The sequence below is a fragment of the Alexandromys fortis genome, unplaced genomic scaffold, assembly GCF_014885135.2.
Source record: "Alexandromys fortis isolate MF-2015 unplaced genomic scaffold, M_Fortis_MF-2015_v1.1 scaffold_119, whole genome shotgun sequence".
NCBI classification, from domain to species: Eukaryota; Metazoa; Chordata; class Mammalia; order Rodentia; family Cricetidae; genus Alexandromys; species Alexandromys fortis.
The window spans coordinates 364765-378087 of NW_026067991.1; positions in this window are offsets into that span (position 1 = coordinate 364765).

Consider the following 13323-nt stretch of genomic DNA (forward strand, 5'->3'; position numbering starts at 1 on the left):
CCCAATTGCCCATGCTCTTTAGAGGGGTCTGGCTGTCTACTGAGTGACTGCCATGTTCTGTCCCCCTCCCCCCCCACTTTGTGTGGTTGGCCTAATGATCAAGTACAAGTATAATACATAATCTTTTTCCTCTGCAGCCTGCCATGGTGCTTTGGGGACTGACTAGCACCCTAAAGGGGGCTCTGTGGAGTGGGATCTGTTTTGTTTTTTTGCTGGGGGGGGGAGCAAATAGAAAAGTTAGAGGTTCCAGATACCTAGAAGTGAGTCGTGACCCAGGTGGGGATTGGGGAGGCAGCTCAAATAGCCTGTTTCCTTCCCTTATAGCCCAACCTGGCCCAGTGGGAACCCATCATAGAACAAAGCAGAGGAGCTGTTTGTTGGCTTGGTGTGGGGGTGTGTGCTGCAGGGTGTTCATGCTTTCTGTGTTTGTTTCTGTTGTGAACTCCAGCCAGATGTCTCTAGTTGGGCTATACCCAATCAGCTGTAAGTGGGATTACGATGCTGCCAAAACTGCCCGCTGCCAGTCATTCTTCCATGTGCCCTTTTGAGCCTCTTTTCCTGTGCTGCAGAAATGGCTCTCACTCCCGGCCTTCCCCAGTGTCCAGAGGCCACTTTGCTTTGTTTTCTTCATAAATATGTTCTGAACAGCTAGGCCCGAGGAGCCCAAGGAGACTGGAATGCACTGGACTCAGAGAGGAAGGGAGGGTGAAATTTTCTTCCTAGTAATGGGAGTGGTTCAGCAATAAGTCTATCTTTTAAAAAGACAAGCAAAGAGGTGGGGGTGGGTAATATTTTTTAAAAAGTACTCAGTGTCTTCTTAAGGCCACAGGCCACACCTTTTCATCTTCTCTTCTGGCTGGGCTGAGCCCTCGTCCTTCTCACAGCACACCTCAGGTGTGTAGCATCGAATGACATTTTTAAATGTCCAGGTGGAGGTCAGGAAGTGCACATCCCACCCAGCTGTGGCTTTCCCTGTCCCAGCAGGTAGCTGCATGGACCGCTGTTCCTCTGTTCAACAGAGTTAGCAGTTCTCATGATTTCCCCACTGCCAACTTCCTCTGCCGAACAAAGCGGATGAAGGCGTAAGACAGAGGAGACGATGGAGCTACTGCTTGGGAGTGGGGGCCTTGACTGTTAAGCAGACAACCAGTCTGGCTCTTATCAGTGACGGATGTAGATAGGATGAAGACACTAAAGCCAATGCCACCAAAAAGTACAAAGCAAATATCTCCTTAAAGTTTTCTTTTTCTTCTTATTTGATTTCTGAGTAGCAGGGAGGGCGTGGCCTGAGGAGCATGAAAAACCCTGCAGATGGGAAAAGAACCTGCTCCCTTCCTCCGAAGCCTGGCCCTCATTTTACTCTTTCTCTTCTTGGCTTCTTGGCTTTTGTCACTGCTCCTCAGGGCTCTCAGGCTGATGTAATTCTAGAAGAGATGCAAAGTGATACATGATTCACCTCTTGTTGCGTCTCCATCTTCCAGGGATGATATCATGAGAGAGAGAAGAAATGGCTCGAATTGAAAACAAAACAAAACTTCATTTGTTTCTGGTACCTGGAGGTGCTGCCATGGTGTGACACAAGCCAACTCAGACCACTGGGTGACAAACACATCCCAGAACGGCCTGAAGTCTGGTTTAGTCTTCACATTTGACTTCTTCCTTCTTGCAAGGCAAGGTGCCTCATGCATGTAACCCGGTGGTGTTTTAAATGCAGCAAGACCCTGCACATTCTTTTGCAGCCTAAGTCATGCTCCGAGTCCAGCAGTGCAGCATTGACTGTGTGAACCCCAAGTGATTTCTGGAGGCAGGAGAGGTTGCCGGGGAGGTGGCAGCTGAGTCCCCGGAGCAGGCATTTGTCAGCTTCTCCCAGTGCAAACATCCCGTATCGGGATCTGTAATGTGTTGAGAGAGAGCGAGGGAGGAGTGGGACTGTATAAAATCAACAATAGGGTGACAGACGCGCTCAGCTACGGTAGTGTCAGGGAACACCCACCCCACCCCACCCCACCCCACCCCACCCCACCCCACGCATCTATCCCCACACATATGCCTCCTTAAAGAAACCTCTCTCTCTGCATCCCCACCCCAGGAACGCAGTGGCTCTTAAGCAAATTAGAAAGGCTCTGTTATTCCGAGAGAGCACATTTCCTTCCCGGGGAACACAGCTGTGTTTGAGGGTTCTGCTGTTGCAGGAGAACGAACCCTTGGGAAGACGCTACCCTTGGCCCCACACTGGAGATTTCAAAATCTCACAGGAATCGTTGAAGATCACGAGACACATAAAAGTTCTATTAGGAGTGAGTTGCCCTGTTTTCTCACAGGGTTTGGTAATTTAAGCAGCAGGCCCTCTGTGTGGCCTGCATCAGTAGTCCCAGCAACTGCTGATGTGGAAGGCATGACAGAGCTAGACCGTGAGCGTGGACCGCAGGAGCCAGGTCAGCCACATCAGATGCCTGGGAAACTCCTCCCAGCTGAAGGCAGGTGGGGGCCAGGGCATGCTGTGCTGGCTGCTCCTGGCTCTTGTGTACATGGTCACATCTGGTTCTGGTTTTACTGTGAGTCAGGGATTTTCCTGTTCCTGCCGGCTCCCTTCTATTCCTAGCCCAAAGGTTCCTGCCACCATATCTTTCTACAAGCTCTGAGGCGACCCAACATGAACGGCCACGGCTAGTCACTATTTTGGTGGTTTGAATAGCTAGGTGGCAGCTGTTCCAACATTCCTCTGTCTTGTGGTATTCAGTGGCACCAATGAAAGTTTTTATTTCCAACTCCCAAGGACAGTGGCCCTTCCAGCAGACTGCACTTCTGCTTCCCTCTCCATCTCTCTCCCATCCCCGTTCCTTCTGTTAATACATTTTTCCCACTGCAAACTCAGCTTCTATCACTACAATCTGCACCCAGTCCTGGCCTCACTTTCCATCTTTCCCCAGATATGCTCAGAAATTCAGTTATCCAAAAGCAAAATAAAACTCCAGAATGTTAAAGGGAAAGCAAGTTGCTGTCAATCATCGCCGCTCATGAAATTTTTAGGCCCCCTCTGTGACCCTGCTCCTGAGTAAGAGATGAAGAAACTGGAGTATAAAGGGTTTGTCCTGGTCAAAGCCACACAGGAAGGCCCCAGGGTTCAAGTCCTAAGTCAAAGTTGCTTTCAGCGGCCTCTGGATGCCAGGAACTGGAAGCTTTCCCACCCTTCGAGCCTGATTAAGAAGACACTCAAGGATAGAGGCTTATGATGTTGGTTAGCACACCACCACTATACGTGAGCGAATAGGAACAAAATGCACAGGGCTGGAAGTGAGGGGCGTCAGGGGCCTGCCTTCCTGAGAAGACTACTGGTGGGTGGCTGGCAGGTGACCCTGAGAGCAGCTTGATCTGCTCTTCTATCCTTGAGATCTAGCCTAGCCAGACCCCGCCCTAGAAGAGCAGGTCTCAGGCAAGATGTAGGAGTCCTTCCCATTGCATCATGGTGGGTTATTTAATCATCTGTATCCTTCCTGCTGTTCAGACTTCTTCAAGGTCGACCATGTGTCTTAGGTGTCTCTGATTCGCTCTGTAGCACATAGAGGTTTGCATCTAGTAGGTGCCCAGAAAAGACTCGGGAGGGGCAGAGACATCAGTCCACTCCAGGCTAGTAGGGTCTGAAAAATCTCAAGGTCACACCCTGACGGAAGTTCAAGTTTCGAGCCCCTGTGTCGGGTGAGATGGGAAGTTGATTCAATTCCTCACTTCTGCCTGACCGTCGGTTGCCATGATTATTTTCTGTAACTTCCTCAGCCTTCTAGGGAGAGGTGATTCATTTGGAAATTGGCTCTGAAACAAATTGGTATCCTGCTTCTAATCTGAGCATTCTAGTGCTCAAATCTTTGCCTAAAATCGCTTGGTAAAGTAGAGCGGAATTTGAGACTCCTGAGTCCAGGTTTTAGCCTCTGCATACACAGAATATGGTGTCCATTAATTCAGAAGCGGCTCAATTTCTGTCTGAGGAAATTTACCAAAGTACGCATGCCGTCAAGGACCACCAGGCACCTGATAGCGGGGTGGTTTGGTCACAGCAGAACCTAAGACCCACCTTAGGCAAGTCTACACATAGGTGGGAACTGGCGATCTTGGTGATGCTTCACACCAACAGCAGGGCTCGCCTCTCTAGGATCCTTGCCCATTTCCAACTCTCAGGCCCCAACACTGTATTCTTTCCTTGCTGGAATTCCAGGGTGAGCCAATCATGGCTGGCAAGGTCTTAGGCTCACTTCCAGGGTCCTCTGTCCTTTCTAAGATCCGCACAGCACTCCAGACTCTTTATTTTACAGATGGGGAAACTGAGACCAAGAAGGATTTTTAAACACATGTCCCAAGAAACTCACAGCAGAGCCCAGATTAGAATTTGGGGCAAACCCAGTCCAGCCTCTCTCCAAGGTGTCTTGCAATCCTCCTCTAGGACCCCGCAGCAATAATGAGGGAGTCCCATGGCCTTGGGAACAAGTGCCAGCTGCAGATATCAGAGATGAGGGTGTTGCTCCCTCCCCAACTGTTAAAGTACCCACTTTGGTTTCCTTAAGCTTAGTGAATATCCTGGATTCTTTTATAATAATATGGGGATTTCAGGAAGCAGGATAGGGTAACACAGTGGGTAGCAAGGAATGTTTGGGGGCAGGGAATACTTCCCATAACGTCACAGATGCTCTCCTCACAGTAGATGCCATATTCCTGAAGGTATCAATCTTGCATTGAATTCCTTCCTGGAGAAGGAGAAAGTGATACTTCCAATGTCACAGGAGCTCAAAGGAGGGTGGGTAGGGCCACCAGGTCCTGAATCAGCATACTTTCGGTTCTGTGTTCCAGATCAGGGCTTGCAAATGATTCTCAGACACCACCTACAGACCAAGAGAACCACAAGCAGTCAGCCACAGCTGCTGATGTCTTCTCCCAAGGATTCCCCTGAAGAGAAACCCATACTTTGGAGGCCAACTCTTCTCTGGGGTCCTGAATCCCAGGGACAACCAGACATCTGATTTCCAGGAGAGTTGCACAACTCTTTGGAAGAGCCTCTGCTTGAACCTATACAACAGCATATGGCTTGTCCGGAAGAGATTTACAGACACACCACGTCATATGTGGACCAACCTTTCTCACACCTGAGGTAGTTGGTCAGTGAAGGAATGGACAGAATCCATGAACAGACAGCCCCTTTAGACTTGTTCACAATGAGATTTCATGACTTTAATCATGTGCCCTAAATCTTCTATTCAGTTTTTCTGATCCAGATCCTAGCCAGTGTTCAAGGTTAGCCATCAAGCGTGGGGTTGGGAGACTGGGTTAGAGGCACATTCCTGTGGGCAATTTGTAAGGCACAGCTGAAGCAGAAATGAGCTTTTTATCTAGTTCTAGCCCTGGCTTTACACAAAGCAGCTCTTTTGAGTTGGGTGATTTTCCTTTGGGGGTAGCTCTTTCGTGGGATGGAAATACTAAAACCTGATGGAATACTCTCTTGGCTGTGTTCGGGCTGGGAACCTAACCAGTGGATGCTGGGTCAAGTGCGTGTAGGGAAGGAGTGGTTGCTGCTACTACAGTCCGGTGAAATGGCAGTTGGCCAGAGAGCCAGAGAGCCTCTGTGGGGCTCCTACATGCCACAGGTGTCCACAGACAGGGACGGTTTCCATGAACTGTGTGCCAGTGCCCAAGGAGGGCAAGCCTGTGATGATGAGGACACCATGAATTAAGAGCAGAAATCTCTAGGTAAGTCTTAACATAGCACAAGGAAAATTGGTGGGCTAACATTCCTACCAAAATGTTAGGCGTCTGCATGGGTTCTGTGCCATCCCTATACTGGTTTCTTCTGTCAGCTGTGGTCTTCTGCCCTGTTCTCTGGATGAATTTGTATTTGTTCCATGGAATGGGTATATTATGTCAGCATTTGATTATCGCTCCAGATCAATATTACTGGTGTAATTAATGCTACACACACACACACACACACACACACACACACACACACCCCTCTCCCATAAATATTTGCCTCTTAAACAGAAATCTCTGAGATGCACACAGATCCTCTTAAAGCAATTCCGTAGAGAGTCTTTCAGACGTGCGGAGGGTCAGAGGTTTATCTGAGACATTATATGTTGGAAAAGAGTATACGCAGGCCTTTTTAGGATTCTTCTGTAAAGAGAACAGTGCGTAGGGGGTGGTGCAGGCGTGTATGCACACACATGAGCATACATAAACAAACACGAGCCTACACACGTCTATCCACATGTGTGCGCCCTGTGGGTGGGCATGGCTGGGACGATGCTCAGAACACAAGCTGTGTGCACACTCCAGCTGTCGCACTTGGCTTCCATGTGAAATGGACGGTGAGAACACAGGGCAAGGAGAACACCACGCTGATCCTCCCAGATCCCTGCCAAGAAAAGCTTCAAACCATATCACCCTTTCCTCTCCACGCTGGTCTCAATTTCTGTTTGCTTTTTTAATATTAAGGGGTCCTTCGGCTAATCAAAAATCACCAGTTCCCTCTGGGAATGCTTTATATTTCCGAAGACCATGACTCAGAGAAACATTAGACCATCAGACTTGCTGCAGACTGCAGCTCGCGCAAGGCAGCCCTGGCGCGTACCCGATGCCCTTGCATAGTTATAGCGAAAGCACCTTCCATCCTCAAAACGATACTACTGCCCATCCACAACCTAGGTAGTTTCGATATGAGTGTGTGCAGACTCTCACTGCTTTCGGTTCTCTCCCTCTCTGAAAGCACACTTGTTATGTGCCAAGCTTGTGATACCACTCCAACGTGAAGAGAGGTATAATGAAGGAGAGGAGGGGAAGAGAAAGAGAGGGAGAGAGGTGGTGGCGGGGTTATGGCACAGGGGATAAAGACACTCACTGCGAAGCCTGGCTGCCAGAGAGTTGTTTGTTTTTGTGTCGTTTTGTTTTTAGACAGAGACTTACTCATCTCAGGCCAGCCCTAAACTTCCACGTAGCTGAAGATGACCTTGAACTTCTCTTCCTTCTGGCTGCACCTCTGGTGTTGGGATTACAGGCCTGTAGGCATGTTTATGCTGTGCTGTGGGTTGAATCCAGGGCTTTGTGCTTAGTAGGTAAATTCAGCACCACTGAGGTATTTCTCAAGCTGAGTTGCTGAAAATGTATTTTGAGACAGAATTTCGTGTAGTTCAGGTTAGCGTTGAACTCACTATGTAGCTGAGCCTCATGTGGCCACTTCTGAGTGCTGTAATTACAGGCATGGGCCACCATGCTAAGTTGATACAGTACTGTGGATCAAACAGGGATGCATACAAGGCAAGTTCTCGACCAGCTAAGTTCCCGACCCTTTAGTGCTAGCTAAGGTCGTCTCTAGAAGAACATTCCATTTCTCTCCTTCTTTCCCTCCACTTTGTTTCATTTTGGTTGGTCCACTTTTTTTTTTTTCTGAGACAGGGTTTCTCTGTAGCTTTGGAGCATATCCTGGAACTAACTCTTGTAGACCAGCCTGACCTCGAACTCACAGAGATCCACCTGCCTCTGCCCCCTGAGTGCTGGGATTAAAGGCATGGGCCACCACCATCTGACTGGTCCACTTTTTTAAAACTTGGCATCTATAAAGAGAGAGTATGGCAGTCCTAATGAAATAGGGTAAAGAATACTACTTACATTAACAAGTTTCATACTTTTGCTGGCTTGATGTCATGAAGATTTATGTTCCATGAGGACACATTAAATATGAAGAGTTCTGGTTGCCAGGGAGTTAGCCACTCAAGAATCCAGGCTCCTTCTACGTTGTAGCTCTGCCATTTCCTCAGGCAAGACTCTTGTTTTTGTAGATGAAATTTTGACACAAGAGTTCTTCTCTCTATATCCAGGCAGAGAGGGTCCTATAGTGGTCACGGCCATTCACAAGGCGCTAATCAGCCAAGTCTGGAAGTGATGCCCATGGCTTCTGCCCACATTTCCTTGGCCAGAGCCCAGAGTGGAGCTGTACCTGTCAATGCAAGGGAAGCCATCTGTGTTCTTTAGAGAAGAGGAAAGTGTCTGGGTTTGGTTTATTCTGCTGTGATAAAGACCATGACCAAAAGCAACTTGGAGATGAAAGAGTTTATTTCATCATACAGCTCAACCCATGGTGAAGGGAAGGCTAGACAGGAACTCCAAGCAGGGATCTGGAGGCAGGAACTGAAGCAGAGGTCGTAGAGAGTGGTTTTATTTTTACTGTCTGGTTCTTTATGGTTTGCTCAGCCTGCTTTCGTTTACAGCTCAGAGCCATCTGTCCAGAAGAGGTGCCACTTAGAGATGGGAGCCCCGCCCCCATCAACTATTAGTCAAGAAAATGCCCCACGGACAAGTGTCTGCAGGCAAGTTGATGGAGGTATTGTATCAACTGAGGTTCTTTTTCCCAGTTCTAGTATAAGGACAGAGAGGGACACGGAGAGGAGAGGTACAGAATGTGCAACATGCCAAAAATGGGGCATGGCTGGTCATTCCATATGCTGCACATCTGAATCCTGAAAGATGAGACCTTAATCAGCCTAAATATTAAAAATTCTCTTCCATGGCTGGGAAGATGGCTCATTGATAAAGCTTCTGCTAAGCAAACATGAGGACCTGAATTTGGATCACCCCTAACCCCCATGTAAAAAGCTGGGCATGGTCTCATGCCTGTAACCCCTGGCACAGTGTCGGGGTATGGGGAAGTGGTGGGTGGAGATAGGCAGATATGATCTAGGAAAACTTTGATTTAGCATGACATTTTTCAATATGTTTATGGCTCCCAAAAGGATAGCTTGGAAAATGACTAATAAGGGGATTTTTTTTTACGATTCTCTTTTGATCACTTTAGTGGTGAATCTGTAAATTGTTGAAATTAAGATGTCATTGTCAAGGAAACAAAAGAAGACAGGAAGAAGGGGTGAAAAGAATAAATGCCAAAGAAACAAGCTGGGTGAATGCACCACGCAGAGGGGAAGTTGCCAGCAATTCAGAGACTGTGAGCAGCCCCTTCTGCATGTCTCAGGTGGCAGAGCTCTGAGGTGTCCAACCTGTGACCATTTGTAAATAGGGAGAGTTGTGGCATTGTTCAATTAAAAGGAAATCATGAACAGAAGTTGTATCTCATGGAATCACCAGGCTAAGGCTGTGATTCAGCCTGGTGGCGGGCAGAGGAGGATGCCAGCAAGGAATTCTGATTACTGCTGCCTTCTTTTTTTCATTTAACTCCCACGCCAATGATAACATCCCAAGGCAAAGTGCTTCCTTGGGACTCATGATAGTAAAGGCTAGACCCTGCAGCCAGCAGGTCACATCCATACCCTGGTCCTGAGGAAGTCACTTTTCTGCGTGCATGGCACATTTGACCCAACACAGCAATGCTCCTGGCTAATTTCTACACGATGTCCATGGTCATCCGGTGAGCACACAGCTAGGGGAGTATTAATAACTCAGCTTTTAGGCAAAAGACCTAGGGAGCAAGGGATGGAGAACAGCAGGAAGGCCTGGATAGCGCACACTGCACACAACAAAGTACTACCGACTTCAGGCTTGAGCATCTCATTGTAAGGGAATAATCCACAGCTGAGCCAGGCTTGGAAGTCCAAGACTGCTGGTTCTAAGTGTTCAATAAGGGCAGAATGGCACAGGCCAGAGGGAAGATGGGGAGACAGGAGGGAAATACGGGGAGGATGACAGCTGGCAAGTACAAGGGAGTGGGTGGGGTTGGGGCCATGGCTTCTATTATGCCACTGTCATCAAAGTGTCCAAATAAATAAAGACTTGCAATTACAGGGAGAAGTGGGTTTGGGATTCTCCCAGCAGCAGGGCCCAGATGTTAATTAAACCCAAGATAGGTCATTATCTCTCTCCATTGGACTGAGCTGAGGGACGGGGACGCAGACAGCAGGTTAAGGACTTGCCCAGATAGCTGTTAGGTGTTATTATTCCTGGGTTTTAAGAGGCACCTAATGTGGGGCTCTGGGGCAAAGCTGAGGGGAAAGAGGCCACACTAAGTGCTAATCACAGAGGGCATTTCCTACTCCTCCCTCAGGGTTAATGCACGGCCTGCCTAGGCTCTAGGCAGTCACCCTGTGGCTACGCTGGGGTCCCCTCCAGCCAGACCCAGTTGTCCAAGTGTGGATACAAAGACCACAGGCACCCCGAATGGCTGTGTGCAATGACTCAGCCTAGAAAACCACAATGATAGCAAAGTCTTAGGCACAGAGCAGGGTGTGGGCACCCCCAGTTTAAACAGTCATTGGCCCAGATAGGGGCCTGCCTTAGGTCCTCTCCTTAGCAAAGTGTTATTTCTCTAGTAACTAGATCATGGGCACATGTGAACATAGGAGGGGAAGGGTTCACGGAGGAGACATGGTAGCCGGGGACACCACGGAGGAGCTTGGACTAACAGCTGTTTTCCAACAGATATGGAATAATTCAATATGATGCTAATTAGTAAGGCTGTCCTGGGAGATGGTAGGCAAGAGAAATGTACATTCTTATCTGTAAATTAATTTAGAAACATCAAGGACTTTGTGTTAGATATTGTTAATGTGATTTAGTTCACCAAAGATCTGTGGGCTTTGGTTTTGTCCATTTCCCAGCAGGCCGTGTTTCCTGGGCTGCTGGTCAGTGGTAGCCCTGGCTAACTCCATCTGTGGTGGGAACAAAAAGTAAGTCATGCTTTTTGATTCAGGGTCTTCCATCATCAGAGGACTCCATGTCACTTCAGGATAGGTATGTCCCCCGTGGTTTGGTCACCTGCCCATCTGCTTCCGTTCACCGCTGTTGATCAAATACATGTATGTTAACGACAAGTGCACTGTTCAGGGATTGATCTTGCGTTCTGGGCATCGAATGGCACTCCTTAAATAGGCACTGCACCTCCAGTGTCATCCACAAAAGCTGCTCTGATAATTGGTTTGTCTCTGCTCCTCTATGAAGCAAGACAAAGAGGGATTCATTCTATAATTTCAGCATAGATTAGTGGCCGACAATCATTTTTTAGGTAAAAGCCATGCAGCGATTTGGTTATATTATCTCTGGCTTCAATCAGCCTGGGTAGAGTAACTCTCAAGGACACTGTAAAGATTTCCTAATCATATTTTTATTGTGCTTGGAGACACAGGGATACAGGCTTCTGGGCAGAGTGTGGCCATGATCTTGAAGATCAAAGTGAGACCTGTCTCTCTCTTGAATCTTGACCTTGCTTTTGATCAGCTGAATAATACCAACGATAAAGAGGCTTGGAAACAGCACTGTGGCCTAGTTATGTTCCACCTGGGAAAGGCAAACAGGCATGAGTTACTTTAATTCTCTTCAGCACATCTGCTAACAGGCTGACTGAACATTCAGGACAAGCCTTAGAATAAACATGTCTGCCTCGATTTCAATGGCCGGTCCTTAGTATAGAACTCAGTGAATGAAAGAGTAGTCATAAAACTATAGAGCCAGTCCTGGCTCGTGGTCTGTCGGTACTTTACTCAGTCAAGGGTTAGCTCCTGTTGCTGCTTTTTCGGTTTTGGCCTTGAGACAAGGCCTTTCTGGACAACCCAGGCTGGCTTAGAACTCACTGTGCAGCTTGGGGTCTCCGTCTTCAGTGTCTCAGCCTCCCTGCCACTAAGGTGTATGTCACTGCACCTGGCCTGTGATTCCTGAGTTGGTTCAGCTGTGGAAAGAGCATCCACTCCAGAGGACATGCCTTTGGCAAATTCTTGCTTCTCTCTTAAATTAACATTCACCACGAGGTCTGTAATCATGGTAAAGTTGGCATAGATTACCCAGGAATATTAATATACTTTTTATTTAGAATAACTAATAAAGCATAGTTACAGGTTACCATGACATTTTTTTTATTTTCATTATCTCATTTGATTATCAACAGACTTTTGAAATGGGTAGAAGTTAATTTTTAAATTTATTATTAATATCATTATCGTTATTATTATTTTGAGACAAGATCTTGCTATGAAGAGCAGGGTGGACTTGAAGTTATTTCAATGGTTCTGCCTCTACCTAGTGTTAGGAATACAGCCATGGGCCACAGCACCCGGCTTTGGACAGAGATAATTATTTTATTTACAGGTTAGGAAATTAAGGCCAGAGAGGGGCTATTGGGTTAGAGTCACAGTGTCAGAGATAGTCGTGATCTTCTTACTGGTCACAGATTTTCTTTTTTTTTTTCTTTCTGATGCAGAAGCTAGCTGGGATGAGGGGGCTCACTCAGCCCTTAGGAAGTGGATCAGAATTAAGATGCAAAGGGCATTTTCTTATGGGTGAGATCCAAACCATGGGCCATTTGATCAGTGACTCAAGTTTAGTTGTTACTGGGGAGTTACTGACCACCCTCTATGCTCTGGGTTCAGGTCTGGCCCAAGCCTTTAACAAGAGCTTCTTTCTAGCCCATAATTATCCAATTCAAAGCAATATTAGAGACACAGAACCCTGAGGGTGGAATTTTAACAACTGAGAGTCAGCCATTCTCTCTGGGGAGAAAATATAGAGAGATCGGATAGAGGGGAGGTGGTGGTTCTAGGAGTCTGAGCCAAGGCCGAGGGTTCTAGATGGGCTCCTGTCCCTTAGTGCCCCCCCTTTCACACCCCGTCTCAGCCACTCACAGAAGAGGACAGTGACTACTTCATTTCCATGACCTTACCCCACTGTCCTGACACAACTCTGTCCTTTCTAAATCCAAATAGGTTCTCCTAAGGCCAGGGCATGGTGCTAGGCGTGGAAGAATAGGGGACTCATCAAAGAGTCCTGCCTGCCTGGAAGAGTCTGTGGCTCTGGGAAGGGAAAACTCGATATATACAGAGCCAGTCAGGATTCCCCATAGTAAGTATTCCATCAATAAAATTAAGTGCCCAGCACCATATCATTAAACAAGGAAGCAGAGGGTCTGGGGTGTGACACTTAGCAGGGAAGAGGACAGCAGTGATACACAGAGAGGGGAGAGAGACTTGTGACTGGGAATAAGGCATTCTCAGGCGTAGGAATGTCATGGGGACATAAGCTGAAGCATGGCTGATCAGAGATCTATGCTGGGGTTAACTAAGCATGTTAGGCATGTATGTGTGTGTGTGTTTTGTATGGTGTGTATGTGTGTAGATGAGCGAGGTATACAGAAGTCAGGTCATCAAGAGCTTGTACATTTATTAACTTTGATAGCTCATTGACTACATTGAGCTTAGATGAGTCTCAGAATGGACCGCGCTGCAGCATGAGATGATGACTGAGTGAGTATGTGCCCATGGGACTGTGGAAGAGGGATGGGAGTGAAGAGGATCTGGAGAGGAGGAGGAGAGTCTCTTGCAATAGTCAGGCAATGATGAGAAAGGCTGAGAC